Here is a 20,823-nt window from a genome sequence, read left to right as displayed (position 1 = left end):
GGGCTCGGCAATCCTCGCGGTGCGTGAGGATTAGACGCCGTGTGTCAGCCGGAGCCTGCGCACGTTATGCTCTGAGCTGTTCTTATCCAGAGAAATATGTGCAATTGGTGGCTTCAGTTTTCCTTCGCTCGAGGACACTTACGCAGCAGATGTGAACTCTCAGACTGGGAAACCTGTGACCTTTCAGATACGGGATGAACTCTTTTGTCTGCTCCGCTGACCTGAGGTAACTTCAGCAGAAATAAGTCAAAGAACATTTATATTTAGTTTTTGAAGCAACTTCCCTGTTCGTGAAATCATTTTTTTAAGCTTTTCTTCGTCTTTCTTTCTTTTCTTTTTCTTTATCTTACTGGTCAGATCTATCATTAGTCGCTTCACTAATCACGTTGCACACTTTTGTCCTTTCCTTTGTGTGTCACTCCACCTTAAAGTACATTTTTAAGTGAATTCCTTGTCAGATTTTTTAAATTATTTTTGCCACAGAGATTGTTTCCTTTTTATGTAACTCTTTATGCATAAAGATTTTTTGCAAACACTAATTGAGAGAATCCGGATTTAGCACAGTCATGTCACAGAACACAACCCCTTTCTCTAATTACCTCTGTGCGGCAGCGCTAAGAGCAGCAGACGGAAATAAACAAATGGAAATATCAAATGCACCTCTGCTGTTTACGAGCTGGGGTCTGACAGCTGACAAGATAGTTAAGGGGTGTCTAATACGGCAATTAAAGTGTGCCACTGTCTGCGGGGCTGCCGCTGTGACAAGGCGCCCTCTAATCACTGACTTATTACGCCAGCTAGAAGCACCTCTCATATCTGGCCCATTAAGCAGACAGCAGCATTAAGAAGCATTAAAGCAGCAAGCCCCTTCAACTGAGGAGGCACTGATGGGAGGAAAAGGGGAAGGGAGGGGATGGACTGTGCCTGTTATTTCTCTGGATTAATTTGTTCATTGTTCAACGCTCAGTCAGGAGCGTGTTAGCAAAAGGTAACAGGAGAGATGTTTGAGATGTGACAGCATCAAAATGGATCATACGCAATAAGATGAAAGATTACAGACTTATGGAGTTTTTTAGAGAGGGAGCAGAAGTATGTGTCAAAGATGGCCGTCACAAACAAGATCATCAAGGCTGTGAGTTCATGTGTGGCTCGTCAGTGGAAACAAGGCAGACCAAATCACAAAGACTTGTACTCCTGATTCCCTCGTAATCAAAACTCTGTTCCTCTGGCCAGCGTGGATCTGGGTTGCATTTGGCCCTGGTTTAACCTGCGTCTGAGCTGAGCCGGGTCAGGGACAAGCCTGGATCCCACTACAACACACTCGTACATATTTGTCACAGCAGGCCGGGGGAGTAGGCTATGTTATCTGTGGCCTGGCCAGATACACAGCATTAGTCACTGTGCTAGCGTCTCGCCAGGGTTTCCTCTTTGGCTCGCAACTAAAGAGGACGATGGTGAGGAAAAGGACAGAGGGGGGTGCATGAGCAAGTATGTGTGTGTGTGTGTTAGAGTAAATTACCAGAAAAATGAGTAGCTAGAAAGTGAAAGCTTTGAGTGAGCAGGAAAAACCCCCCAATGGTGTAGCAATTAGACCCAGTCACTCTTTTACTTCTGTGTTGCCTCTATGGTCAACAACTTAACCTATAGCTGCGTTCAGAAAGCATCATTTTCATCCCTTATCTGGATCAAGTGTGTGTGTGTATGTGTGTGTTTCGGTGCTGGGTTTTGTTTAGCTCGAGGCTTGATGTTTCATAGATGTTTTGCTTGGCTCGCAGTCCCTGTCCCAGCCCAATTGTATAAACACTGACAGTCAGCAATGGCCAGCATCAGACTGGGGAGGACTCTCAATTAAAAGGCCGTTAGTGGGACAGATGGACTGAAGAACTGCATGAGAGAGGAACTGCAAAACAAGATGGCTTCAGTCTGGACTCTCATAGTGAGTTCCAAGAGGATTTCAAACAGATTGAGTGGAGGAGACGGGCTACATGGCCGTTACGTGCAAGGCAGGCCAACCCTAAACCAAAAGGCACAGATAGAGGTCAACCAAGACACTGAATTGGCCTTTTTATGTCCCATGAAACCATAGAACGGCAGTGATCCTAAACTAATATCCTGTACAACTGAATTGCTACTCTGTCTTTTTTTTTTGAACAGTTGACATTGTAACTATATGCCACAGAAAACACCGCTAAAACATCAGTTGCCTTGTCCCTTCCAGCCTCTGTATCCTCTCTAGACAGCTTACAATGGAAAGCCAACTCAGACAGCTGCTGGATGCAGGCTGGGTATTGTTCCTCCTACTTTAATTGAAACCTTTACCATGTTCGACACACAGCCACAGACCACATTTCTTGTTTGGTGAGTTAAGCAAAAGCCGAGACTTAAATGAAAACCCTGTGTGTCCGCGCGCATCTGTGTGCATATGTGCGCCTCGTCTTTGCAGCAGCGGCTTCGGATTTAAATTTGTCTCTGCTTAGGGTCACTGTAAAACACTGGGAGCATCTTGTCCTCTCTTCCACCCACAAGATATTATCTCATCCATGAGTTAGCTGCTGAAATGCTGTCAATTTCCTGCCAGAAATGTGCAGCCAACGTGTGTAGGAAAAGAGGCACAGCAGCTTTGCGTGTCATAAAGCAGGCCGGGGCTCTGTCTGATAGATCAGGACTTCACGATGTCCATATTGGAAACAGGTGACAAATAAAACATGCCGAATAAAGAAAGGCTTTGTAGTCAGACACAGCACGCCATGAAAATACAGGGGAGCGAATACCTTGTGCCAAGGCTAATTTTTGCTTGTTTGATTTTATACATTATACATTTGACTTGAAACAGAGCTTTCTTGCCTCACAAAGTGGTACAAAATAAACAACGATTAATCACTTGTGCGCTGACTTCAGCTGAAAAACTCTATGCAGGGGGAAAACCGTAGTCAACAGAAAAAGCCGAGCGTCTTCCCCCTGAAATCCCCACAGTGTAAAAGCCCGTCCCGCATGTCAGTTCTGGTTTTTGAGCCGAGCGGCTGGCAGTCACAGAGCCAGAGGTCCCTGTCCTTTGTGCAGCTGTGCGTCTGGGCTTTGACACGGGGCAGAGCGACCATAGCTATGCTAATGGGAACCAAATGGGGCGTGAGTCCCTGGTGGATTACAGAAGGAGAAGAGAAGCATGTGTTTTCATGTATTCATGTGGAGACCTGGGACCCCTCTCTTTTCTTCCTTTCTTTTTTTTTTCTCCTCCTTTCTTCCAAGTCAAACAAATGGAAGCAGCCATCTCTGTTGTTTGCACGCACCCTCGATTAATGCTCAGTGCGACTTGACAGGTTTTAACAGTTATTGTCAATCAGTGAATGTATCTAAAATCTGACGAAATGTATACGAGAAGCTATTACAGAGTTTGGTTTTAGCCGTCTTTAAAGGCGTGTTAGGAACGTAATGTAAACTACTTAGTTTGAATTTGAAAAGAGCCAGATTTGACAATGAACCTTGGAAATGAATTCAGCAAGTTAAATAAACATTCAATAAGACGAGTGAACGGTAAAGTTGATCTGACCATCAGCACTCTGTGAGCACATTGTGAAAAACTGTAACATAGGTTTCAGCTGTTTGGCACTGGCTCGCAGTCTTGCTGCACTTTGCTTTCACCTGCTTTGATGTAGCAGCGTTAAGGTATTCCTGACCCAAAGACTGAAGAGGTCATAAATTGGTCAAGTCTGCAAATGTAGAAGTGACAGATGTAGTGGAGAAAATACAGAGCCTGGTTCAAATTTGATCAGATAAATGTTGAGAAACACATCTCAGATCTTCTTTTTTTGATGCCATCTGTCACATCGGATCCTCTCTTCAACCTTTGGTGAAAACTTTTGTAGAACTCGGTGCTGCTCCCTGCTCGTCATGACATTACACTGCAGTCTTCATTGATGAGAATCACTAATCAGGATCATAAATGTGAATTTTTATGATTTTGAGTGGTGATGTCTGTGATCAGTTGTCATTACAGATGATTTCAACTTTGTCCAGAAGTTTGTCTGCTGTCAGACGTGACTCACACTCTGCACTTCTTCACACACAAACACACACACACGCACACTAACCTCCAGAATCAAACCCGCACACAACAGAGTAAAACCTCTGCTTCCAACATTCCTGGTCCGTCTGTGTGGTTCTGACACACACAGAAAGTAAATCTCCCCATCATGCATGAGCACCACCCAAAAAAATTTCAAATCAGATCGATGATGAAACTTTGGGTCTGACTCACTCGCATGATAAATAGCCCTGCGTGTACTTCAGGACAGTCGTGCTTGTTTATGGAGTGGTCAGATAAAGGACCCAGCTGGCTTTGATATTGTGAAACAACAGAGAGGGAGCGGGGAGCGTAATATCACAATACTGGTCCAGCTACACAGCCCTGTGATCTCTCAGTCAGTGCAGCCATAGAGGGAGAGCTGTACCACACCGTTAACACTGGACTGCACTGTCAGTTCAAATAGCGAGGCATCAAGGGAGCAGCAGTTTCTCCCATCTTTTTGTGTAGACAGCAGGTCCACGCAGAGGCTCCTGGTCCAGGCCCCTGGCCCCTCTCAGTTCTCCTCAAAGCATTTCCCCAGCCAGAGATCAAACCGTCTGCCCAGTGACAGACCCCTGGGTCCACAGACACAAGGCCAGGTTCAAAGTAGGGTGCTGGGGGAGGCAGGGAGGGATGGAGAGAGAGAGAGAATGAAGGGAAAGTTGGCGGGGAAAAAAGGTAGAGAAGTGAGATGGCAAGGGAGCAGAAGTGGGGGGTGGGGGTCGGGCAAGCTGGTGTATCAGAGAGGTGGGGAAGAGATGTTGCAGCAAAGGTGGAGGAGGCAGAGAGAAGTTGATAAGGGGAGAAAATGCTGTGCAATAGGTGTCAGGTTGGATCTCCAACATTTTGTCCTGTATGATGCAACTTTGGCACAAGTTTGTATGAATTGCACATGATAAACTCAAATAATGTGTTGGTGTTACAATATCAGCTCAACTGATTTATCCAATATTGAATGTACATGTCAGCCAGTAAATAACAAAGTACAGTACAGAATACCAGAGCACATTGGTCGCACCACTGAAAAGTTTATATTGACCTCATTTTCTTTTAACATTGTGAGAGGGCGAGTGTTTGCAATTTGTTCCGCATCAAAATCCTTAATCCTTAATCCTTAATTTAAATGTGGTTTCATAAGAGGACTGGTTCGAGCTCTCACAGTGTCATTCTAGTTTGACCATATAATGTCCTCTTTGTATCGGCCATAGTTCTTAAATTTGAGGATCTCTTTTTCTTTTTATCCATCACAAACTAAGTCCGAGGGATCTTTTTCAACAATTTTTGTTTATTTTTTATTATTTACCATCTGCAAATCTTTTTTAACTGATTTTTAAAAAATCTACCTAAAAAATTCTTATCAGTCAAACTTGAATTTTATAGTTGCTAAATCAATCAATTAATCAATCAATAAATAAAGGCCCAGCACATGATGATGACGTGACATACTGAACTGACTTTTTTGGCCACCCAAAATTCCAGAAACAAATAACAATAAATCCTTTTACATGAGACACTGGAAACAGCTACTGTTTTATTATTATTATTATCATCTGTTGTTTTCCTTAATGTCACACCACAAGTCTCCAGACTCCCTTTTGTTCAGAGATGCATTTCTTTATCTCTGGTCATTGCATGAGCAGGAAAGAGAAGAAATAAAAGAGGTCATTGTCATCAACATATATACGAGATATACGCCGACCTTCAGCCTATCAGAGGGAGCGACCCACGCCAGATAAGGACACCTCCCTGTCAGATTTGACACCTGCACTCGCTGGCCCAGTGAACGGCCCCGGCGAATGCAAATGTCACAGTGGCGGCCCGTACTGCAACAACACACTGGCTTTCTGTCTGGAGATCTATGGGGAGTGACATGACCACACAGTGCGACCAAACACATGTTAAGGAGGGAGAGAAAGCAGGAATGGAGGGGGGAGAGAGAGGATCGAAAGGAGGGGTGCAGGAGGGTCGAGTCAGTGGGAAATAGAGAAGGGAGAGAAGATGACCAATATTGTCTGATCCTCAATTCCCTCACATCTGCACACTAACACAAACAGAAAGTATTAGTCAGAGCCCAGACATTATTGCTGACCCCTCTCAGTGAGGGGACATCTCCATGACGATCACTGGTTGGCGTGGGCGACAACACACACACACTCACTGAAACTTGATGACAGGAGGCCAGCACTGCTGAGACTACACCAAATTGACATTTAGTCATCACACTAGTCTGCAGGGTGGGACTCTACCTCCTGAACTACACACACACACACACACACACACACACACACACACACAAGCACCCACACACACACACACTCCCACATCCCCTGTCATGCAAACACATGCACACACACACACACACACTGATACACAATTTCACACAGTGAATTCCCCTACTTAAACTAACTCCCAGCCAGAGAAATCCTGGAAGAGCTCCTAGATCTAATCTTGCCAATAGCTCTTTATTTTCTTTGACCATTTTTAATGTAAAAACGCCTGCACTAATTGTGTGCAAGCAATCTTCAAATCATGGATATGTGTTTTTTCAACTGAACCGAACACTACTGTAGACAGATTGGCTGGTTTTCAAGACACACGACTGGGCAATAATATTTGTTTCTTTCCTCTGAGTTTTGTTCAAACAGTGTGTCAGCATGGCGGTTTACTTGTAAACACCTGGGCCTGCACACCCAACAGCTGTGGAAATACAAAACTAAGCATGAGCTTTGCTGAATCAGGAATAACTCTACTTTTGAAATTATTTGCAACCAACCACGTGCTTTTGACTTAATTCTTGTGACTATGAAATCTTAGAAAATGTAGCAGAGCAAGAAAAATCAATGCACACATTGTTGTTTACAGGTTTGTGCAATCATTTACCTCAGCCAGCATAGTGAGAAGACGGCTCCTGATTCAGTTTCGTAGGTCGCACTTTTGACAAAACTCTCCGAGAAAAAGCAACATCTTCCATTAGTGTTTACAGACTCAGTCAGCAAATGACACCGAGAAATAGGACACAAGATTCAGATAAAGAGGGGTGGGAGAGACAGAGAGTATTTAACCAATGGCTATGTTACTGCAATGACAAGTGTGTCACTCCCAAAGCAACACAATGAGCCGCAACAGTGTGTGTGTATTTGTGTGTGGGAGACGGCAGACCAAAGGAAAGTCCATCTGAGTCTTTATCAGTCTTTACAAAGTTCACAGATAGAGGGGCTGAAGTGGAGGCTAGACACAGATCGTGAGTCACAGGTTACAAAGACGACACAGACACAGCTCATACAGGAGGGAGCGGAGGGGGGGAGAGACGCAAAAAGAAAGAGTCTTACAATTGCATGTGGAAAGCAAAGCCAGGCGCTGGTGATTGCCATTCTGCAATCGACCTGACCAAATTGTGAATTCCTCCCAGGACCCCGCAAGTCCGCTTCATTTGGCTAAAGCTGGAATCCTTATTTCTGCAATTATAAAGCTATTGACTGGTTCGACATATGTTAGCGTGTCTTCCAGCCCTTGAGTGCTGCTGTGCCATTGAGTCATTAACTTTGACAAATTGTGACAGACTTTTTTTATTGCCACCCAATCATGAGAAACAAGACTGTGGCAGAGGAGTTAATGAGTGGCATGTTTCCTCTTCTTCCTCCCTCTCCCCCCACTCCATCCCCTTCCACTTAGATTCCTACACCCCTAAACCCCCCACCCACCCCTCCATATCTATAATTTTACCACATCCTAACAATAACACGGCCGGTACTCGGCACAAAACACGCGGGCCCTGGGCTAATGAATCTCATGCCTTTACCGCGGTAAAATGGCCAGTAAGTATTACCAGCTGCAACACTCTTTCTCACTCTCCCTCTTTCTCTCTCTCTCCTTGGCAGTGGCATTGAGCTGGGGTGAGGGGAGGTGGGAGGTGGAGAGGGGGCGAGGCAGACACATCTGAGTGCAGCTGGACCACGGAGAGAGAGAGAGAGAGAGAGGTGGGGGGTGACGGGTGGGGAGACCGCAAGTCTCCGTGTTTCCAGCTGCCTTTCTCAGGGGCTCGGTTTTCTCTCCCTCCTCTTGGTTTTTTCGCAAGGCCCTTCTGGTCCCAGCTTACTTGAAAAATCACAAACACACACGCATAGACCCACACACACACACACACACACACACACACACATGCATGCACGCCCTGATCCACCTCCCCTCCATCCCTCACATTCGGCCATCTTTGTTTGGACAGGGCTCAGGAGTTCCAGAAAAGCTCTCTCAGATGTGCTGAAGTAAGGGAAAAACAAAACAAACTGGCCCTTACACACACACACACACACACACATGCGATCAAAATTTATGTGAACGCATAGACACCAACAAGTACTTTGTGGTCTCACACATACTATGCAGCAAGAGAAACTTACACGGTCTTTTCTCCTCACACACACATACATGAACAATTACACATGTGTGAACCAGAACCAGAGTACCAGCTTAAACCAGTGAACAAATTTGAAAAGAGATGAAAAAAAGTGCAATCCATTTTTCTTCACGGAGGTAGGCAGCCTACCATTGAAGGCATGCATTTTTTTACTCTGCATGTGTGTGTGTGTGTGTGTGTGTGTGTGTGTGTGTGTGTGTGTGTGTGTGTGTGTGTGTGTGTGTGCATGCATTTGTGTGTGTGTGTGTGTGTGTGTGTGTGTGTGTGTGTGTGTCCCACTCCAGGATCACAGCACCAGGGTAGGCCTGAAGCATACCTCGACATGTGTTACCTCTTTGTAATATTGACTTTGTTACAGCTATACGAGTGGGAGAGTGAAGCCAAGAGCCCGGGCCTTGCAGTAGTGGGGCCCTCCGAGTTCACTGGAAAACAAATACCCGAACGAGCCGTGAAAATAGAAAACACAGAGCCACAATAGCGATCTATAAAAACAAGATTCAAATAAACTGTAAAATGTCCCTCGCTCCTGCCTCTGACCTTTAAATTTTCACTATCGAAATTAAGACCGTTATTTGTCTGATTTCATTGCTGCAGCTTGTTGCTTACAAAGCCGTGGGGTTTGGCAACGGCTTCCTGTCTGATCGTGTGCACTGGACCAACTGTAAAAGTCAAAATTTCTCTTTCTCCAGACCCTTGTCCGACTCCGTAATTTCAAACAAATGTCAAACTGCTTTTCGGCCAAGGTGACCAAATATGCTATTACTTGATTATAAATGAAATCAATCAGTGCGACACAGAACATAGTCGATGAATTATCAACCAAAAATGTTGCTTTTAAAATTTCATGTCTAAAATAATGAGTACAAGTGTCTGAATCGTTAAAATTTCAGACGACACAAATAAGAAAAACCAAGAAAACGGCAGAGCGTGTTTGATTGCTTTGCAGAAATAAAAGATTGATTATCATTTTCTTGTTCCTGTGAGTGTGAATCCCATCTTGTCTCTTTCCCCAGTGATGACTTTGCTTATACATTTGAATAATGAAGGCGAGTCATTTGAATATTCCCTCTGTATTAAAAAATTATGTTTTTACACGATGCAGCAATATTAGCCATGTTAATTGGGCTCTTTGGACTTTCCCAATAGAAAGGCTAAATTAATTACTTATGTCGACAAAATGTCAGACACGCCGATCTAATAACTACAACTGTTTCCAACAGTGTTGTTTTCAGTGTGTACCTTCTTTGTCTGTGTGTGTGTGTGTGTGTGTGTGTGTGTGTGTGTGTGTGTGTGTGTGTGTGTGTGTGTGTGTGTGTGTCCACTAGCCTTAGTTTAATCTAATGAACGAGATGGGAACAAAATGCTTTTGCTTTGACATCCTGTTTCATGGGTTTATCTTGAGTCCTTGTTCCGTCTCTTCTCATACTAATCAACCACCATGGTGTTGACTGTTTGTGACACACATCTTTCATTTTTTATGCTGAAACTTGCCAATCCAAAGTCCACTTCATAATTAAGCTTGTAAGAGAGATTATTTGTGGGACGTTATGTGTGTGTTTGTGAAATGTGTGATGTGTTCATTAATGTGTACCCACCACCACAGGGGGCTTTGAAGTTCCTTTTTTTTTATAGCTTTTGGCTGTTTTTCAGTTTTGAATAAAAACTGTATCAGCGCATTTTCCTCAAGTACGAATAAACATTAGTCTGTGGAAGAGGAGGCGATGGGGAGATATTAAGGCTATCTATGAATGTGAGATGATCAGATAGTGTGTGTTTTTGTGTGTGTATGTGTGTGTGTATACATGCCCTTGCATACATTAGCACGCACACACATACGTGTGAGAGCGTACAGCGAGCGGGTGCAAGCGCTAACAGAGAATCCTGCTGCTGATGCCATGTTTCAGACGACCCCTTGAAGTGGAAATTAGCTTCCTCTGTCTTATAACTAGTCCGTTCTCACAAAGTCAGCAAACTCTGCCACCCCTCAAAAGAAATGCAGACACCCCCCCATCCCCTCACCACCCAGCACCCCCCAGCCCTATGGTCAGCGTGCAGGAAGAATTCACCATCAGACCTAAGAAACAGAAACAGGTCCATCTGATTTCAGCTGCTGTTGTTAGAGGAGGGAAGTATAGCTTCTTCAGGAGGCAGCGCTTTATGTTTAAATAGGAAAAGTCAACTCATATTACCACAGTCATGTAAACTCACCATGGTTAAGAGACTAAACTACTGGTCTAAACTTTATGTTTTCTTCCTTTGAGAAGAGATGTCATTTTATTTGACACATCATTTATTCTCAATCAATCCAGAATTATCATCATATACATGTATAGTCTGTTTTTTCAATCCAAAAAGAGGAGAGGCAGAAGCTGTCACCAGAAAATATTTGGTCATTTTGATTGATAAATTATCTAATTATCTAAAATATATTAAAATGTTGTGAAATCTGTGGTTTAATTGATCTATTAGTTTATCTGGCATTCTCCCTCCACTCTGTTCCATTCAAATTCCTTCAGAACAAAAACCTCAGACACTGAACATCATTACAATGGCCTGTTTCTGTTTAATCCAGATTTAAAACATCTATTCCTCATAGCTTCAAAGGCATATTGTAATTTATGATCACTTTTATTTGATGAAAGATGAGGTCAGTCTGAGAAATATTTTTATGGTGCTGCATTAAGTGTGTCACTACGTGCACATTTTGCACATCGTTGTCTTTTTTTCTGCTATCATTGCTGTTCTTATTATGCTGTGTGTACGCACACATGATCTAATGCACGCACGCCGCTGTTTGAACCTGTGCGAGCACCTGAGGGTCCATCCCCAGCCGTCCTCGGAGCGGGGAGCGACAGCTGTACTGTGATGCTGTAGCGATAGGCATCATCGGCTTGCTAGAGACTAATTGGTCCACAGCGCTCCTCTGAGTGGCCTCGCTAATTAATTAGAAAGGCAGTGGAGCTGAAATTTTTAATCAGGACACCAGGCTCTCCGGCAACCAGGAAAAAAAAGACACATCACCCCATCATTCCATGTAATCCACCTGACACTGATCTCCCATGTTGTCATATGAAGTGTGTTGTGTGTTTAGCTATTCATATGATCCGACCAGGGAATAAGAAATACATTTATTACAGAGCTTGTTTAATCATTTTAATTCTGAGAATTTCACAAATTCTGTGGGTCCTAATATCATATGCATGACATGTCTTTGGTTTGGACCCTGGAGGGCGATGTGAAGTAGTGTTTTCCTCTATGTGTGTGTGTGTGTGTGTGTGTGTGTGTGTGTAACATATGTACGTAGCATGATTTCCACAGTTGTAAATAGTTTCATTGGTATAAGTGGAAAGATGCAGAATATAAAATATAGTATGTGTTGAGATAAAGCTGCCGATCAACATTGAGAAAAAACATTGAGTGTGCGTGCGTGTGTTTATGTGACACTGTTTTTTCTTTTTTCTCTTTTTTTTTAATATGCTCCACACTGTGAAAGCAAAACATTATTATTACTTCTTGTCCCTGTCTTTACTTCACTAATCAAAGACAGTCACCAACACATATCCAACAGATTGTAATGAAAACAAGATTGAAATCACCCAGGATTTTCTTGTTTTGTATTTCTGACTGAAAAAAGGGAAAAAGCTGGATCTCAGGAACAGAGCGTTTGTACCACGTTTGTGTTCCAAAGCTCACCCCAATGATTTGTGGTGACGGGCCGAAGTCTGTGAGGAATCAACCAGAGAGCCACAGACAGGAGGCCTCTGATAAAACGAGAGCTCCAGCAGTCAGCCACTTCACACGGGAGACAAGGGAAACAACATGTGTTCATCATTGCACTACTGGGATGAGCAACCTGCACTGACTGAAGTTACAGTAACAGGAACATTACAGCGTGTGGACATCAAACTGTTTAACACATAGATAACAAGCCTACCGTGGTCGAATAAATATATTTAAATGAATGAACGAGCAACATTTCCACGGAGAGGAAAGTTCCTGCAGCGCACCTTCACCTTGCGTGGTGGCGTTAGCTCGGTGCGGCGTCCTGATCTTTGTGGCCGCCTTGGCTTTGCTCGACGCTAATCAACCAGCCGCTCTTATCAGCCTGTTGCTTTGGCCAAAATAAACACGCACCGCCTTTTTATTGCTTTGTTTTCACAGGTCATTAGGGGAAGGAGAGAAGACGCATTGATTAGTTTTCCAGACCACTGGATTATTGTTGTGTTATGACTATCATCATTAAGTTTCATTAAGGCTGCGGTTGCTCTTGTTTCCAGAAAATGAAAACGTTGCAGGATGAGCAAGCGGGTCGGAGAGGAGACTGCACAACGTCCCCATCGAGAAGGTGAGGATCTTTATTTGTTTTCGTTGCCTGTTAAAGCAGAGAGTTGTCTGCCAGACATTCCAGTTTTCAGATAAGACTGACCTCTGACCTCCTTTTCACTGTTAAAGTACAAGAATCACCCCTGTCCCATAATATTTCTTCAGGCTGCTTGAGCTGCTACATTCTATATTTATTTTGAGTGCTTGAAATAAAACTTAATGAAGCAGCGGCCCTGGCCATGTCCTCCCAGCATGCTTTGCTCCGGAGCTGCAAATAAGCAGGGAGAGACTGGCTCTGTCGCCAGGATAATTAGCATATGTTAACTAGTTAGTGAGAGGCGGCCCTCTGTGATGTGTGCTGAAGTGGAGTAAAACGCTCAGGCAAGGACTGTACTAATGGCCCACTTCCTCCCCACGGGGACCCTCCCTGCAGCGCCGCACGTGCTGGCATCACTGCAGCCACGGGGCACCCACAGGGCCGCCACAGCGCCACGGGCAGAGGTGGGCGCACAGGAAAGACGGGCTTGGCATCGTATTGCACGCAGCAGCGAGCTCTCTGGTTGTGATGCTCTGTGATCAAACAGCAGGTGACAATGACACCCCCCTAATGTACGCACACACGCACACACACACACACACACACGCACATGCACACACACACACACACACGGGCAAGCTAAGAATGACGTGCAGGCTAACAGATTCATCAGCCTATGAAATAGCTCTGACATCTGGGGCCGTGGCGCGAGCTACCTGCCTGGCATTGGCGGATGCATTATTTACAGGACGAGCTGGAGCGTTTGCGAGCTCTTTGGCACTCGGTTCGCAGGCGTAGGTGGCGAGAGCGAACGGCGTATCTCTGTCAGAGTGAGTAAACAAACAGTGGGGACATGATGTGACAGAGCAAACGGCGCGCCACTCAGACACAAACACACACAAGCACATGCAAACTCATCAGGGAGCCGGGGGAGAGCGGCAGAAAAGAGGAGGGGTGGGTGGCATCCATATTTATAGGGCCTCTCTAGCATTTGTCCCCAGGCCAAATGCTGTGACTACACTCAGCTAATGTCAGAACAGCACTTAACCAGGCATTTCCAGTATGTCCTGGGCAGTGGGGAATACATGGGATAGATACAAGACGAGGGCACAAAAAACACAGAGACAAACAAGGATGGAAAATGAAAAGAAATGCAGTCGTGTTGTGTTTATGTTTCATACAAATCTCCTCGTCTTCTTATTATTATTCCTCTCACTTCATCACTTTCTATTTTAAAGAGTGCGGTGCTTTTGAATAGCTGACCATAAAGTTGTTTTTTTTTTAAATAAGCTCATCCTCTCAACCAGTATGTTTCGTAACCAAAGCAAAATCACCCTGGACATCTGCTGATTTAGTTTTGTTTTTAATCATAAATTAGCGATGACACTAAAATACAATTTTTAAAATACTTCTTTGCATTCTCAGTAGAGGGTCTGGTGTTTAATATTCTTTGTCATCCTGCATTATAATTATTATTTGCACATGACGTACAAACTCCAAATTCTGGCATGAAATTTTACAGTGTTACATACTGCAGTAGTATACGTACTCAGTATTTGGCTAGAGACAGAAATAAAGCAATTACACAAGTCAAAATGTGTAATCTTTTTTCTCCCGTTTCATGAAGCCAGTTTAAATTTACAATTTAAAGGATGACATGTAGGCTCTTTGTCGACATGTCATTAATCTCAAACTCGCCTTGAATGCAAAGCATCCTCTTCACTCTGGTCACCTGTCTCCATGTTTATCATGTTTCAGTTGTAGCATTCGCTTGGCATTACGCCCTCTGGCACCCGTGGAGGCCGAGGGGCCCGCAGTCCTCCCCGGCATGTCCCTTTCCGCCACGGATACAAACGGCGTGATACCCCCAAAGAGAGCTGACTAAGTGGGTGAAGTAGCTCCTTTTAGCACAATCTGTCATTATCTCAAGTGGCTCGTAATCGTTTTGTGTAGCGAGATCCATTATGCATCCACTGAGAGTGAGGGCTAATTGTCGGGGCTTACATTTATTCATTTGTTTGCTGCCAGTTGTCCAAATATATTTTGGTGGAGGTGCAATAAATACCAATGTTTGTGTTTCTGCGTTTTTAAATAGCCGTCGCTCTCGTGGTGAAGTGGTAAAGAGCCACGAGGTTCCTCTTGTGTTCCCAAAGGAAGCAGACAATCAACAAGAGGCAAAAGATTTAAGTTGTTAACCACTGCCTGAGTGACTTTTAACACTTTACTGACCAGGTGGGATGGTGAATGCCTCAAGAACCGACTACGTTTTGACTGAAAAGTTGATTAATGAGGTTTCATTGTTTTATTTAATACACTGCTCCAAAAACATAGAGTCGTACTTTTAGAAATTGTGTTCTCGGGGCACGGGGAGGGGAATATCGACAGCACACCCAGAGAAAGTGAAGAAGAGAGATGAAACAGATTCATTAAGTTTGTGCAGCATGTGCATGCATGAAAGTGAGTGTGTGTGCGTGTGTAACTGAAGGAGAGTGTACGTTGTTAATCTTGATCAAAGGCTCTTTCTTTCTTTCGGTGAGTAAAGATAATACCGGTAAAGCCCTTGGATTTAACGCACTAAGATAATGAAAGCAAGCGTAATTAGCAATTACATTTGACCAAATGAAGGCAAACTCACAGAGGCAAAAAAAAAATCTACATCAAGGCTGCAAAACAATATTGTAGCCAAAGGTGCGTTCGATGGGCGTCTATCTTTAAGACATGTTGAAACAAGAGGATTGTGGGGATAAAGAAGTTTGCATATTGAAATAAAATATCTTTGTTTTTGCCTAATTATAGCTTTTCTTCTATTTATAAATCATTTTTAAATAATACCTTTGTGTCCATAAATAATAAATACTCCACAATGTTTACAAGGCTGTAGATTCAGATTTTATAGACAACGGCATTTCCCAGGCCTAACTATTGAGGTGAGAGAAAGCCACTTAAACCCTCCTTGAACACATATTATTAGCATTACCATATCTGGGCCTAACTGCAGCTACGGGGGAATAATGTGTGTCAGGAGAGAGTAAAATTAGAACCAAAACCAACACTGTTCTTTAAATCCACTTCCCAAGTCCCCCACTTCCTTACTTATAGCCAGGCTTACAATGTCAAACACTAATAAGCCAGCTAATTCAATTAGGACTGTGCTTCTTTCAGATTGCCCCCTCTCCCCCCAAAAATTGGCTCTGTGAAGAGATTCCCTCTCAACTCTACACAGAACTCTTCATGATGAAAAAAGTGGCCTTTATTCATAAGCTTCAGTGTACAAGAGAGGGAACTTGCTGCAGAGCTTGTTAGCAAAATACCCTGATCTGAGGCAAGAGATGTGTGACTAAAGCTGGGTCTCTTAAGTGTCTGTCACCCTGATCTAACCCGGGAGGAGAGCTCTTTGTAGGCTGCCTTTTCTCTGTCTGTGTCTCTCTCCATCTGCGCTGCGCTCGGCAGTGACTGGGGATGAGCCCCGCCGTGTAGCTGCAGGTGACAGGGAGCCCTTTTTGTTGTCAAATCCTGACGGGGCTTCCACATGAAAAACATTTCACTCGAGCTGCCGTCGCTGCTGCCGCTCTTTTTCTCTTCCTTCCTCTCTTTCTCTCTCTGTAGATCTCAAAGGCTGCAACAGCACCAGTGATACTGAGACAGAAGGAGTCAATCTCTTACTCCTTTCACCCCCCCCCCCTCACTTTTTTTTTTGTCAGGCTTTATCTTGTACTGTTTCCTACTTCCCTCTCCCTCTTCTATCGTCTCGTCTTCTGACCAGCCTTCTCTTTTCCTCTGCAGCCCCAGCCCCCTCCCCACCCCTCTGGCTTATAGATCTGAGTTGGGTCTCAGGAGGAAAATACAAGTCAAGCCATTGTCATTTCAAACAGCGTGATAACCAGACACTCGGCTGCCCACTGACAACTCAGGGGAACTGGCCCTGGCTTTGACTTTTAGCTCCCCTCTCTCTCTCTCATTTGCTTCCTGTTACCGTCTCTCTCTCTCTGTTTTTTTCCCTTTATTCCTCTCAAGCTCACCTCTCCTCTCCCACCTCCGCCCCCCCCTCGCTGGACTGTTGCTCGCTGTTGTTTGTTGCTCGGCGCTGCTCTGCTGTGTCTTGCATCTGCTCCTCTCGTCTCTCCTCTCTGTGCCATGGGGGGCCGGGGGGAATAGTTGTCTTAGTGTGTGTACCAAGGTCAGTGCTCTCCACATGACAGTTCTCTGCCTCTCGACAAGGCGGGAAATCAATACTTTCGGACTTGTAGCGCTGCCCTCGGTGTAACAACAACACTGCCCAGCGCAGAGCACTGCTCAGGCACCTGACACATCCCAAGATGCCCCCCCCTTCCAGGCCCCCACCAGGGAGCCCCTTCCACTCTCACTCTGACCCCTTCATATTTCACCAAGGCTTTCTGTTTCACTTTACTACACCTTTACTCGCAATAGTTTTTTCGTCTTCAGGGCCTTTTAACATTTTATATATTACATTTACCTATTTTTATATAATGCAATGCAAGTTTCTATGTTTTCTCAAGACAAACTATGTCTCTTGGATCTTTTTCCACAGCAGAGGGATGAGAGTGTCTGTGTAGAGAGAGAGATCTATGCAGAGATCAGACAGTTGATCGGAAAGGACCACAGAGGAGCGGCCAAATGAGAGACATGCTAATTACAGCGCAGCAGAGGATACATACACGCGCGTAAAAGCGGAGCCATGGGCGACATTTCTAACGTGGCACTGAAGCCTAACATGCCTCCTTATGCTTTTTCACTGCCAGATAGACGCTCGGAGGAAAAGAGAAGCACTCGCAGTGCGCCCCACACCGATTGTTAAGCCAGCCTCTTGGCCTGCCTCTAATAACGAGGGAGAGTGTGTGCAAGGCCAATTACAGCTCCTGTCCTTCAGCAGTCAAACAGAGTAAAACTCCCTCTCTCTGCCCCTGTGGAGAGGAGCCACAATCGACCGGAGCCTCAGAGTCTCTCCAAGGGACACATGCAAGCACACACTCGGCACACTTTGTGTGCAACTGCACGTCCATCAACAGGGCCATCTCCCCTCATCCCCTGGCTTGCTCCCCTGGTTCAGCTGGAGTAAGGAAAATGCATCAAATAAAACAGCCACTTTAATGAATTAGATATTGAGCTGTTCATTAAAAAAATCAAATTCCCTGAGGTCAGCAGGGGATACACAGAAACAGTGTAACCTGCAGGGATGAGTGTGACTTGTTTAGAGGAGTCATAAAACACAGCAATCTGATGACTTTACTGAATGTTCGCCAGAAGTGTCTGATGTTGGAGAATTAAGTGACTTGTTTTTGAGAGAACCATGTTAAATGGGTTTTTTTCTGTGCTGATGATGAGGTATTTTCTCTGTCCTCTTGTAGCTTCTTGTGCTCTTACTCTCTGGTGACAAAGCTTTAAACAAATGAAGTTAGACAGAGGAATCTGTGATAAAAATCTTTGCAGATGAAAACAAAAAAAGGGTTTGGTGACTTCTCAGCTTTACACGAAAAAAACGCTGGCAAGAGTAAAATTATACATCTGTGCAGGCAGATATCTGTTTTTATTGGCTGCGGGTACAGGTAGTACTTTGAACAGCGTCTCTCAAACACTGCTGAGCACCAGTGTTTCTACATGGACTTAAAAGACAAGAAACACACTCTTGCTCCCAAACCACAGTACATTGCCTTCTTATTAAGAAAGATGAAAGGCTCAGCATTGACACCGTAAATGACCGGTCACACAAATGACACCGATGAATGTGGGAATGTCAGAAACAAAGGATATATTTTCTCTCCAGTGATTTTATCTCTAGTGAATCACCATCAGCCTTTCCCCCATTTGATGGAGAGATTTAAAGGATGCTGTCCTCGCACTCTCCTCCTCCTCCTCTGCTTCTCCCTGGATGAATGTGATCTAAACAGCCACGTCTCCCTGCTGTTTTTTCACAGTGACAGCCTTTCTCATGAATTAAAAGAGGAACTCATTGATTTTCCCATTGCTTAAATTTGCAACTTAATCCCCCAGATATGTCTAGAATGTACGGCTCTGTCAATAGGCAGCACCGCCACTGAAGGAAGGCAGCTCTGAGGCTCACTGGAGAGAGAGGGGAAGACGAGGATGACAAGACAAAGGACAGGGAGAGAGGCTAGCATAGTGGTAAGCCTGGTGGTTTCTGTCTCAGGGTTCAAATTCTGCATTACGCCACCAGAAAATGTATGTTGAGTATTAGCACCGACTCCGATGAATTACCACTAACATAGCACATCATCTAACTGAGCCACCATGAGAAAGAAGCACAACCCCGTCATCTTTCAGCTCCTTTAGTCCACTTTTCCAAAGACGAAAACACGCCACATCGTTATGTTTATAAGGCTAATAAACCAATCACCATTGTACATCTGCAGAGTGTAACCAGCCATTCAGCGTGACCCTCCAACGATCAAATATCGTTATATAACCTAAAAGCTGGAAATAAGTTGAAATGGAAAAAGCACACTTGTCCCCAATGAGTGAGGGGCTTGAGGAAGTAACGGGATATCAAGACCTCTCCCCAGGAGCAAACAAGGCAGAGAGCCTGTGCCCTAATTCACAGTAAGCACCATAATGTTCTCGTCCGACTCCTAATGTAGCCTATAAATCTCTGGTACTGTGCTCTACATCAGTGTAATGCTCAGTATTAATAGCCTGATTTGTACCATAAGTGCCGAGCAGCCCATAGGCCGAGCTTTGCTTTTTATCTCCACATGTGCGAGATGAAAACAGAGTCATTACTGAGAAATGTGAGAAATATGACAGTGTTCTGAGGAATAAGTGGACACCACTGTATGTGCAGTATAACACAGGGTGACCCATACAGATTTCACCCTCCTACACTCCAGCTCTGGTTGTAAACCCTATCCCATAAGCCTCTGGGGTGGTATGGCTCCTTGCCAGTAGCTGTGCTGTTGTTGGCAGTGGATTTCCTTTGTGGCCTCAGTACTTTTGTAGGCCATAACATGATACACACAAAGGCCTGACAGGCGTACACCAGCGTGCACACTCTCGTACGCACACATAATCGACATATGCTGCGCATTGTGCACGCACATCAACGCACGTAATTATGCACAAAATCACTATTCTCACTGCTCATCCAAAGAGGACCAGCAGCCTTGCAGGAAACAAGGAAGGGGGGGAAAAAAAGCACAATGTATCCTTGACAGGGTTCATCTGTTTCCAGTTTGGTGCAGATGCTCAGGTTTTATTGCAGCAGTCTAGTATTTCATGGCAGATTTAGCCAGTGGTTTGGTTGTCCGCTCGCTTCGGCTCTAATGATGGCACATCTCTTGTAAATTGTGGCACACTGATAATACAGTTTGTTTCTTGATTCCAACAACTTGTATCTCACAGACACATACACAGTTTATATTCCTCTCGCTGTGGTGTCAAACAAATAAATGTAATGCCGTGTATCCACTGACATAACACACGTACAGGGGAGAACACAGAGTTAATGTACACATTGTGCCTGGACTAGATAATTGACCTGTTTGTTGTTGGAACAGTTGGAACAGGGCTGCTCCCGAGGCTGGAACTTAATATAAAAAGGGCCACATTTGCTGTTTTGCTCATTTAGTGGTATAACTATGATGTTCTTCCACCCTGTGCTGCTCATGTCAACACGGTCATTCCACCAAGTTACACAGTTCACAGCAAAAATAACCACATGCTTTAAGAGGACGTGAAAACAATGGGTTATGAACTTTGTAGTGCTTGTTGAGTTTGTGTTTCCTTTTTAATATTGTGTTGAATCATCTAAGTTACCACTATAGCATTAGCATTGAACTTACTCTTTACCTTCTGATCTGTTTTCTACCATGTTGCAACAAACTAAAAGTTTTTTGCAGGTTGAATTTGAAATTGTGGCTCATGTAGTACTTGAATTTCTTCTATTACTGCTACGGTAATTAAATTCAATCAAGCTGCACCAAATTTCACAAACTCATAGATATAAGTTACCTA

General features: G+C 44.2%; 1 protein-coding gene and 1 long non-coding RNA gene across 7 annotated transcripts in view; one reads left to right on the top strand and one right to left on the bottom strand.

Annotated features, from left to right (window-relative positions):
- The window catches only part of LOC138411165 (uncharacterized), a 136,473-nt gene extending 119,991 nt beyond the window's left edge, over nt 1-16,482 (top strand). For 2 of the 3 annotated variants that reach the window (XR_011243814.1, XR_011243812.1), the window contains 2 exons: nt 12,755-12,822; nt 13,234-16,482. This is a non-coding gene — a long non-coding RNA (uncharacterized lncRNA). Of the gene's footprint in view, nt 1-8,835; nt 8,997-12,754; nt 12,823-13,233 lie in introns of those variants that run through there. The other variant, XR_011243813.1, reaches the window with a different exon arrangement.
- bnc2 (basonuclin zinc finger protein 2) overlaps nt 1-20,823 on the bottom strand; it is a 155,652-nt gene that overhangs the window by 46,522 nt on the left and 88,307 nt on the right. The window lies entirely within an intron of this gene.

Source organism: Paralichthys olivaceus, chromosome 8 (genome assembly GCF_024713975.1).
Source record: "Paralichthys olivaceus isolate ysfri-2021 chromosome 8, ASM2471397v2, whole genome shotgun sequence".
Lineage (NCBI taxonomy): Eukaryota > Metazoa > Chordata > Actinopteri > Pleuronectiformes > Paralichthyidae > Paralichthys > Paralichthys olivaceus.
This window is presented reverse-complemented; position numbering and strand designations above follow the sequence as displayed.